The sequence below is a fragment of the Quercus suber genome, unplaced genomic scaffold (genome assembly GCF_002906115.3).
Source record: "Quercus suber isolate HL8 unplaced genomic scaffold, Cork oak 2.0 scaffold_1126, whole genome shotgun sequence".
Lineage (NCBI taxonomy): Eukaryota > Viridiplantae > Streptophyta > Magnoliopsida > Fagales > Fagaceae > Quercus > Quercus suber.
The window spans coordinates 30,309-41,921 of record NW_027070530.1 but is presented as its reverse complement, the minus strand read 5'-3'; the positions used below and the strand labels follow the sequence as shown (position 1 = coordinate 41,921).

The 11,613-nt window shown below is 30.5% G+C and overlaps 1 long non-coding RNA gene across 1 annotated transcript; it reads left to right on the top strand.

The window, feature by feature from the left end:
- The first annotated feature begins 1,667 nt into the window (after window positions 1–1,667).
- Window positions 1,668–2,781, top strand: LOC111994304 (uncharacterized). Its single transcript, XR_002881064.2, has 2 exons — window positions 1,668–1,863; window positions 2,346–2,781. It is a non-coding gene; the product is annotated as an uncharacterized LOC111994304 (long non-coding RNA).
- The last annotated feature ends 8,832 nt before the right edge of the window (window positions 2,782–11,613 follow it).

Here is an 11,613-nt window from a genome sequence, read left to right as displayed (position 1 = left end):
ATAAATTTGTTCATCTTAAATCTTAAAAAAAAAAAAAAAAAAAACTCATTTAGATCCAAACAAATTTGAAATAAACTAAAAAAATGAAAGTTTATTGTATTTAGATCTCGTTTGGAGTTCACTTAAGAAAAATAATTAATAGGTTTATTGTATTTAAAACAACATATGATTTCAAAGATTTAATTTTAGCAAGAATAATCAGTATGTTTATTGTATTAAGCAACAATATACAATGAACTTATAATTTATCTTATATCAGAAATGCTATATTTACAACACTTTCATAATAATTTTATGTAGCAGATTATTACTTACCAGTACTTTAGATTGCAGTCATTGCATGCACATTGCAAAATTTGAAGCCACCTAACTCAAAGCTGTCTGAATTGGGACCAGTAGAAGATTTTTATATAAAAGTCATTGTTAAGCAGACAAAAAAGTGGTACCTCTTTTTCTATTATTTTCGGAATTAGTAAAGGCTCGGGTGATTAACAAATGTTCCAATCTAAAAAAATAAAATAAAATAAAATTCCTATTTTGTTAGTTTTCTTTCTCTATTTACGAAATTTAGAGAGACTTTTCAAACTGAAATCTCAAAAAAAATAAAATAAAATAAATAAAAGCTTTTTAAGTTATTGTAAAATTTAAACAGAGTACACATTTGGCCCTCAAGGAAAATTTTATTTTGGTCTTTTACACTTCAAAATATTCACTTTGACTCTTAATGAAGAATTGGTTGATCACTTCCAAATGATTCGGCGTTTCAACTTGGTGAAGACTTAAGGTCGTCAACTACAGGTTGAACTATTATGTTAGTTTTCTCAATTTACATAATTTAGATAGACATTTCAAACAATATTCTATAGAAAAGTAGATCATAATTTGCTAGATTAATGAGGTTACTAGTTAGCGGGGTTATGACTTATAAGGATGCATGTGTTTATTTTGCTAAAAATATTTTGCGCATTGAAACCAAAATTAAAAATTCATCAAAATGAGAACTCCATTGAAGTAGTGCTGGAACGGAGAAGACAGATTGAGTCATACTTCACTGATATTTAAGTAGAAATAGGAGAAGCACAATTCCAATGAATTTTCTTTTATTTTGATAGCTTCAATCTCATATAATCTATTTATTCCATCCTAAGTTATACGTTTTAATTTGAAATAATTTTTCTTTGTTCTTTAGTTTTACAAAAGTGCAGAATAACATAGAATTGTGAGGAAATAAATTTATCTACTTTACATGTATTTTGGGATGTCTTAAAAAGGAAAACCAAAAATTTAAATTTGAACAAAGAATAAAAATTAAGTTCATTGTAAAAATGAAAAAAAAAAAAAAAAAAAAAAAAAAAAAAAAAAAAACAAAACAAAACAAATGCACTCTCCACAATTAAAGTAAGGTTCAATTTTTTTTTTTTCTGCTTTTATGTCAAGATTTGTGAACTAATGATAGCACGTAAAAAGAATAGTAAAGGCAATGAATTTTCAATTGTTTTCGAAAATATAAATAAATAAACAAACTTAGAGAAAACTTTTCCCTTGTCAATTTTTAAGTCTTCTAGTCAACTTTTTCTAAGTCTTCTTTTTTGATTTTGCGTTACCCTTTTATTACTGTAATATTTTCAATTATATCCCAGTTGATACTTTGTCTTGTTCCAGTGAGTTTAATAGTCCACACACATGCTCCTGCTTGGATTGTCTATAAATAAGATCAAGGTAGAGAAGCTTAGCACCCCTAACTCTCAAAAATCAAAATGAAGGCCTTTCTAATTGTTTGCCTTCTCTTGGTTTCCACTTTTTTCATTCCTTCTTCAAGTGTTACCTTTAGGTTTCCAATACCAAAACCAAAACCAAAACCTGGTAATGAGAGCACTAATTTCTACTTTCTAGTAGATAGTTCTGTTTTAAATTTAAATTCCAGCACATATTTTTAAACTAGACTTCTGATTTTTTTTTTTTTTTTAAAATACAAAAGGCACTTCATTGAGTAACATTTTACAGACTAGCACAGTTGCTCATTTATGTTGATAAATATTTTGAATATAAGCTTGTTTCAAATAGTTGATCTAAAATGAAAGTAATTCAAAATTAGTTTTCTATGTGCTGATATTGAAATGAGTTTTCTTGTTTTTAATCACCTTAAAAATAACCACTTATTCACCTCCAAAAACTAGTGTGCTTCTGATAAATTCTAACCAAATACTAACTAGCTATCGCCTACTTTCATTTTTTGAGATTTTCAATAAATTGAACCTTAGTTCCCATTGCTGTGGCCTATATATGTTTTCCTTGTTAATTTCTTCAATATGATCAAACGCTGATAACTTTATCTCTTATCTCAGGTGGCGGGTTCTGTAATCCATTAATACGAAATTGTCGGAGGCCAAGACGTCGAAATCGGCCACATCTGCCTTCACCGCCACCTCCGCCCTTCCATAGGCGGCCAAGTCCACCAATATTCCATAAGCGACCTCCACCTCCAACCATATGATGCACCATGCATAGTTCATCAATAAACAAGGCTAAAGGTGCTTTTTCTCGTGGAGAGTAGTAATTAAGAATTAATAAAGTGTGTTTTTTGTGATATATAGTTTGGGGTTCGTGATGGACTCTATCATAGTTTGATGTAATTTTTGCAAAATAAGAGAGCTGTAGGCTCGGAGTTTGTGTGATATATTATGGAGCTGTTGGCTTGTTTGCGAAATTAAAGAGCTGTTGGCTTGTTTGAGAGACTTTTATACAAATTCTAATTATGTAGCGACTGGCCTTTTGATTACAGTTCTGGTGTGAATCTTGTCTCAGTTGGATTGTCGAGAAAAAGATTTTGAGCAGAAGTCCAAGTAGTAAAAAAATGAGAAGTAAAGCAGCGGCTATCGGCACATTCAATCTAGAATTAGTAACTAGACAAATCAAGAGTAGATACCAAGAAAAGTAACGCATAATAATCATGTTATATATAGTAGCCGATAACACACTTACATGATGTCCTTATTTGCACCCTTCATGAACAGACATTAAGGAATGTAGAATTAAACTATTAATTCATCAGATTCCTCTTTATCACAAGAATCGAATTATTTAGCACTCCCAGAATATAGTGACATGGTATTGCATAATTAATGGGAATCGACCCATACCACTATTATGTAAGAGGATTTGCAACCTCCAACCTTTTGGCTGTTTGATGCACGATACTTTGAGAGGGGGTAAAGATAAATATTTTGACCATTTAGTTGCTGTAACACATGCTGGTGATAAGGAAGCTCTTGCCAAGTATGCTATGAAGTATGACGGTATGACCCCTCCAACAAGAAGCCTTGTTCCAGAGTCGGTCAAAGTTGATTCGCAAGATTGTAATATACGATTCTCTCCACTTGAAATTGATCAATTTCATGATTAATATTAAATATTACAGATTTAAAGGTTATAAACCAATATCATGTCATTTAAAATTTTAAATGACGTGATAGGTACTTTAACACTATCAGATTCAGGAAAATAAAATCTTAATCATGAAATTAACTCTCTTCATTTCATGTGAAATGGAGAGTTCCTTGTTTTTGCAAGGTATTTGTCCCTTCTAGCCCTTATAGTTTATAAATATTATTATTATTGTTATTATTCTTATTCACGTCTCGATTAGATGATTGTCAATTTATTTTAGGAACTCTTAGTGTGTATTCCTTGTTATGAACTCTAATGGCTCTTTTCGTCTTTTGGTGAAAATGTTTTTTTTTAAGTGTATGTTTGATTGTATCTTTGAAAATTTCCAAGAAAAATTTCCAAGTGTTTGCTTGGCTTCCTAAAAATATTATGAAAAACATATTTTCTACTACTTTTTTGAATTTTCTCATCTCTCAAACATATTTTCTACTACTTTTTTGTTTTGGTGTTTTGGTCTTCTCAATTTTAATTCACTAGAAGGGTTAGCTTGGTATTCTTGATCTCAAACTATCAACTTCTTATTAACAAATCCTCTTCTAGAGAAACTTTATTACTTGTAGTGCTCAAGAGGCATGCATATAAGCTTTCTATTTATTTATTTTTAAATTATACCATAGTTATTTTGATTCAAGCATGTTTTATTTTCAAATTCTTCACATGTTCTTGATTTTTAGCATGCTAGGTCAAGCTTGTCCTTAGCTTTCTCATGTTTTAGGGTTTAATTCAAATATAACATGTTCACAAGCTCTTAGATTAGAGTTTATAACACATTACACACATATTCACCATGTCTTTCATTTTCAATTATTTTGATCTATCTTTGCATGCCTTGTATAGGGTTTTATCATGCTCTTGAATGCTTGTTTCACTTTATAATCACATGTTCTTGGATGATATATATTGTTTGAATGATGTGATATGATCATTGGTCACTAAAGTCTAGAAGACTAGTTTCACCAAGCAAGATTGGTGCTAAACACCTTCTCATCTTGTAACTTAGCCTCTAAACTTAGACAAAGGGTTAGTAGATTATGCTTTACCTTGTAATTTTCAATTTCTAAATTATAACTAGGAATCAAAGCCATGTGTTTTTCTTAGATTTTATCTAGGACTGAAGCCATATAATTTTTTTTTGAAAATAGATGTATATTCAATTTCAATTCATTAATAAAGACGTAATTTTTTAATTTTTGGTTTTCTAATTTTTTTTCAATTAAATAAGTGGCAATTCTATTTTAAACCTTTGACCTAGGAGGGATATGATAACATTAGTAGAACCTAAACTGTCTTTTAAAAAATACCAACACGGCTCTGTTCGTTTTTATATACTTGTAAACTAGAATGTTTAACCTAATTAATTAACCAAGTGAATACTTAGGTTTATTATTAAGATCTAGGTTAAAACAATAAAGTCATATCATGTAAAGTAGCAAAAAATAAAGAGCACAATGATATGATCACCCACGAAAACCAAACTGATAAAAAACCTGGGGAGGATTTAACCTAACTATCCCCTAGGTAAAAAGCAAATCCATTATAGAGAATCGAAGTTTACAATAAAACTTAGACCACTAACATCCTATTGCTACTACATGTAGAACTTATTGACAAGACCACGTGCAAGCTCCAAATCCACAAACAACTTCTCTATTAGTTCTTTGGAACACAAGCACCTACACTCCTATTTGTGACTCCAAGACCACCCTTGAAGGTTTAGATCATCAACACCTTTAATGACTAGAGAAGGCAACAACTTCTACAACACCGGATCTTGAGATTCTTCAAGGAATAACACCGTTAGAAGACATGAGAGAGTTTTTTGGGTACAAAACCCTAGATACAAAAGAGGCACACTCTTCTCTCTCTAAAAAGCCTCATAAAAACGTGCTTAGATTTTCCTTTATATACTAGGAGTAAAACACTTAACCCTACACGTCATATGGGCTTGGCTTGAATTGGAATTTTTGCAGAAAATTAAATTTGCATGAGTTTCGATCAATCGAGTCTATTTTTCGATTGATCAAACCTTGCAGATTTTGTCCATTAATTTTTGCAATCACTTGATTCCAATTTTACAATTAAACACACTTTGAGCAAGCCTAAAACTAGACTATATGTTTTGATTATGGTTTGTCAACATATTACAAATTAAAGTTCTAATACATTAGTTCCTAAAGTCTTAGAACTTAACAAACTCTCCCTTTGGCAATTCGTGACAAAACACATTACAAAAAGTAAAATGCTTAAAGTAAAAACAGTCCAATTACATATTGAAGCCCTAATTACAATTTAACCTAACGACTATCTATCAGTTGCAAAAGTAGACAACAGCTACAACTAAATTAATCTATAAATTCTTGAAACACTAAACAAACACATAAACGCATGTGTGGAAAATACTAGAAACCATAATATGAAAGGCAATATAAAACAAAAGTAAATTTTAACTCTCCCCCTAAGTTAGATACGTCAAAAAGTTTTCATATTCTCTCCCTTTCAAAAACAATTTTATCTCCCACTAAACAAAACGTTTTAAAAACCTTTTTAAATAAGATTCCCCTAGATTTCATTTATATCTTCCCCTTTTTGTCACGTATTGACAAAGACAACTCAAATAAAGAGTAGATTGATAGTAAACATGAGATAAAAATTAAAAAAAAAAGAACTAAGGAACCACAAAATTCAAGCTCTATAGAAAATAGAGGCAACTCCCCCTATGAAGAGCAACAATTCCCCATATAAACAACATACGTTTTAAAAACAGATTTCTCCCCCTATAAAAATAGGAAAAACAGAACAAGTGTTAGGGAAAATTTAGGAGGTGGGGAAAATAAAGACACATAACCCAAACTTAAAAACTAAGTTGAGGATACACATGAAGAAAAATATTATCTCTTTCAATAAATGCAAACTTGATACTATGTGACCTATAAACAGATGCGTAAGTAGAGAAAATATTTACATATTGACTATTCATTATATCTCTTAAGAAAAATATTTTTTGCAGTTTACACATAAAAATAGCATATACTAAAATGTACAAAGGACTCAAAAATTAATCAATTAATTTTTAAATCAAGTTGAGTGTCCAATTTAGCAAAGTGTATGCATGTTATTTGTGAAAATAATGAGAGATATGACAACAAAATTGCAAGATGGATACAAAAAACAATGCAATGCATGTGAATCCTAAACATAAATGATGCAAAAAAAAAAAAAAAAAATAGTCAAAAACTTAGAAAATGAAAAATTTTCTATTTCGATCGGTCGAGCATCGATTGAATACCAATCGAGTCAGGTAGAAGCTAGACTTGAAAAATCTGGAAATTTTCGATTGATTGAAAATCACACTCGATCGATCGAAATTTTGAAAAACTGAATTTTTTGAAAAATTGTAGAAGATTATGTAGAAACTACTCAAACCAAGTAATTTCATGAACATGAGAATGAGTTTAAATGTTTTTCAAAAATATGAGTTTTCAACCCAGAACTTCAAAACAAGGTTTTTAATCATCAAAAACACAAATTTTGCCAACCCTTAAACATATTTTGCATCAAACACCATAGAAAACATAATCTTGGATGGCCAAACCAAGTTCACACTCAATTTCATATACTATGTTTAGCAAAGAATAACTTGTGAAATGTGTACAACTAGTAAAAGTATGAGATACATATGAGGTGATAAGTAAATAGTAATCAATCACAATTTCTACATTATTCATCACATAAGTTTGAAAGTGACTATCACCAAAAGAGTTACATTCTATAACTCCCACATCTCCTAAAAAACAACCTTGCAATCATGTAATTTTTTATCATTTTATTTTAGCCTTATAACGTACACACCATTTTTATTATATATATATATTTTTTTTTTTTTTTTTCCAAGGCTACACCTTATTTATTTATTAGCATACATTATGCTAAATGAACAATGCAAAAATATGCATGATAGTGCTTAATTAAACTATAGAGGGTACACAAATAAGAAATACCAATTTCTTAATTAACCCTTAAGTACATGTACAATCTAGTACATACTCAAACAAAATCATATTTATCTCAAAATAATCATGCACTTAGTTGAGCAATACATACTATTCAAGTTTCTCCACAATGTCAAGCATGTTCTAAATCAAGAGAGAGATATCATAATTCATGTAATTCTCAAGAAAAATAAAACTAAACACAAAATAAAATATTTGTCTTTTTAAAAATTTTCAATGTTTTTGGATTTTTTTTAAATAAAAAAAGCAACCTAAAAAACAAAACAACCAAAAACAGAGACAAAACATGTCCACAAACAATTGAAAGAATTAAATCAGGGACAAGCCAACAACACTCACCTTAGAGAATCATTTCTCACCCATATAGCATGAATCTTTGGCTTTGTAGGTGAAAATCCATGTGAAGCAGAATGTATTTGAGGGATTGCACAAATCTTCTAAGAAAGACTGAAATCTTGTAAATTCCTTTCACAAGTCTCAAAAAGATCAACTGAAACAATAGTGTCCTTTTTATTAAAAATCACAATAAAAAACAGTAAGAAAATTAATCTGCAAGTCTTGATTGATCGAAAATTAGACTCGATCGATCGAACATCGTGTAGATTAATTTTTCACAGAATTTTCCAACTCAGCCCAAGCCCGGTTTAATGTGTAGGGTTTTATGTTTTACTCCAAGTATAAAAGGAAAAACCCTAGCTACATTTTAGAAGTATTTGATGTGTTGTGTGTTGAATCTCTTGTGAGATCTAGAGGTGTTTACCTTCATACACACTTAGGGTTATCAAGATTGAGATTCATGTCAAGAACTTGGTGATCGCTTTAGTTGCTGCATAAAGAATTTAAAGAAGATCTGAAACCTTTGAGTGGAGTCTCAAAGTCACAAGTGGGAGTACTTATGGTTGTAGTGGATCAAGGAAAGAAGTAGTCCGTGGACTCGGAGCTGTTACATGATCGTGGTAGTAAGTTTTCTACTCAAGGTAGCAATAGAATGTTAGTGGTCTAAGTTTTATTGTACAAACTTCAATTCTTCCATAGTGGATCTGTTTTACTTTGAGAACAGCTAGGTTAAATCCTCCCTAGATTTTTACTGATTTGATTTTCTTGTGTTATCATATCTTGTGTTCTTTATATTTCCGCATTACTTACATAATATGATTTGATTGTGTTAACCTAGATCTGAATAATTTATCTAAGTAATCACTTGACTAAATAACTAGGTTAAACAACTTGTGTTTTAAGGGGTCTAAAAACGTACACACATGTTAGTAAAGTAGACTCAAATCTCTCTTCCTCATAGGCATAGCACAATATAAATATTTTTTTGGTGGTTTCTAAAGAAAAATAGCACTAATTTAGAAAGTCTAAGAACACAATAAATTTCCCAATGTTTACACAACATTTTTCGTTTTTAGTTGTGTTCAGTCTAGTCTAATTTTTTATTTTTTTATTTTGACATATGAAATATTGACACTTCAGCTGTTGTGAAAATTTGTGATAATTTGTTGTGTCTAATCATAATTTTAATTTTAATTTTTGTAAATTCACTTACATGAGACACATATCCCACCCAAACATCCTTATTTTTTTCCTTCTCTTTTTTTTTTTTTTTTTTTTTCATCAACTAGTTTCTTTCTAGTTCCTATCAAATATTTTTTTCTTTATTTTCCTCCACCTAGAGGTCTTCTCTTCTTCTTCACCCATAACCAACTCTTCTTTCTCTCCGTAACCCCAAAAGCCCCCAAAACCTCTCTCTCTCTCTCTCTCCATAACCCCAAGACCAATTCCAATTTCTCTCTGTAACCTCCAAAACCAATTCCAAAACCCAAATCGTTGCACTTCTCTCTATGTATGATTCTTTATGTGTGTATTATTTTACGATTAGAGAGTGGGGTAAAATAGAGAGTTCATGAGAAAGCTGAGAGTATTTTAGAGATAAAAAAAAAAATACCAATGGTCAAGTTATTCTATTTCTTGTGTTTTGCAATTGCAGCTCAGTGGGTGTCATACGAAAACATAGGGTTTCAAGTTTAGGGGACCAAAAAGCATGATGGCAAAATTTTACCAAACATTGAAATCATGTTTTGTATCAGCAAACATACTTTTTGGGCCTGAAAAAGTCGAACCAACTAGGCACTGAAACATAAAAAACCACAATAAATACCTCAAACTTTAAGGGCCAAATGTATACTCTAGGTAATATATTACAATAACTTAAGCTTGTCCTTTTATGGCAATTACAGTTTGAAAGTATTTTTAAAATTGGTAGATGGAGAAAACTAATAAGATGTGAGAGATCGTGCCTCTGGCTCAAAACCTTTTGGAATTCTGGATTGGCATAACCCACGAGAATAGGTGGATCCTGTTAGGTTCTAAGACTTTAGGAACTAATGTATTAAAACTTCAATTTGTAATATGTTGGCAAACCATGATCAAAACATATGGTCATTTTTTAAGCTTGCTCAAAGTGTGTTTAATTGTAAAATTGGAATCGAGTGATTGCAAAAATTAATGGAAAAAATATGCAAGGGTCGATCGATCAAAAAATAGACTCAATCGGTCAAAACTCGTGCAAATTTAATTTTCTGCAGAAATTCCAATTCAACCTAAGCCTATATGACGTGTAGGGTTAAGTGTTCTACTCCTAGTATATAAAGGAAACTCTATGCACATTTTTATAAGGCTTTTCAGAGAGAGAAGAGTGTGTCTTTTGTATCTATGGTTTTGTACCCAAAAAGCTCTCTCATGTCTTCTACCAGTGTTATTCCTTGAAGAATCTCAAAATCCGATATTATAGAAGTTGCTGCCTTCTCTAGTCATTAAAGGTACTGATGATCTAAACCTTCAAGGGTGGTCTTGGAGTCACAAATAGGAGAGTTTGTGTTGCTAAACCTTTGAATGGAGTCTTAAAGTCACAAGAGTGAGTGCTTGTATTGCAAATGCCTAATAGAGAAGGAGTCCGTGGATTTGGAGCTTGTACGTGATTATGTCAGTAAATTCTACATGTGGTAGCAATAGGATGTTAGTGGTTTAAGTCTTATTGTAAACTTTGATTCTCTATAGTGGATTTGCTTTTTACCTTGAGGATAGTTAGGTTAAATCTTCCCTAAGTTTTTTACCGGTTTAGTTTGCATGGGTGATCATATCATTTTGTTCTTTATTTTTCACTGTTTTACATGATATGACTTTATTGTTTTAACCTAGATCTGAATAATAAACCTAAGTATTCACTTGGTTGATTAATTAGGTTAAATAATCTAGTTTACAAGGGTCTAAAAAACGTACAAGTTGTATCAAATCAGGTTAGCTCTTGATTTAGGTTATTATACTTAGAGTTGATCCTTGTTATTATGGATAATTTTAAATGTCTTACTATTTTTTATGTGATGATTTGAATAAAAAGGACACTATTGTTTCAGTTGATCTTTTGAGGCTTGTGAAAGGAATTTGCAGGATTTTAGTCTTTCTCATAAAATTGGTGTAATCCCCCCAAATATATTCTGCTTCTCATGGATTTTCACCTACAAAGCCAAAGACTTGTGCTATATGGGTGAGAAAAGACTTGCTTTTACTTGTCCCTTGTTTAATTCTTTCAATTGTTTGTGGACATGTTATTTCTATTTTTGGTTGTTTTATTTTCTTAGGTTGTTTTTTTTTTTTTTTTTAAAATAAAAAAACATTGAAAATTTTTCAAAAAGACAAAAGTATTTTATTTTGTGTTTTGTTTTATCTGTTTTGAGGATTACATGAGTTATAATATCTCTCTCTTGATTTAGAACATGCTTGACATTGTGAAGAAACTTGAATAGTAGATGTTATATAAGTGATAAGCTATTTCTAATTATGTGTGAGTATGTTTTAGTTTGTACATGTACTCAAGGGTTAATTAAGAAATTGATATTTCTTGTTTGTGTACCCTCATGCATTGCATTTGCATTTTTAATCATTTAGCATAATGTGTGCTTTTAGTTTTGGTCATAAATTTTTTATAAAAAATAAAAAAGCAAAAATATTTTTATTACTTTTGTATTACACATCATGGATATGTTATTGAGGTTGGCTTATTATCTTTGCATAACATGCCTATGTACTTTGTTTAGCTTGGATGAACTTATTTTTTCTACACTTTACTAGTTTTAGCTATGTAGTGCATGTCTAA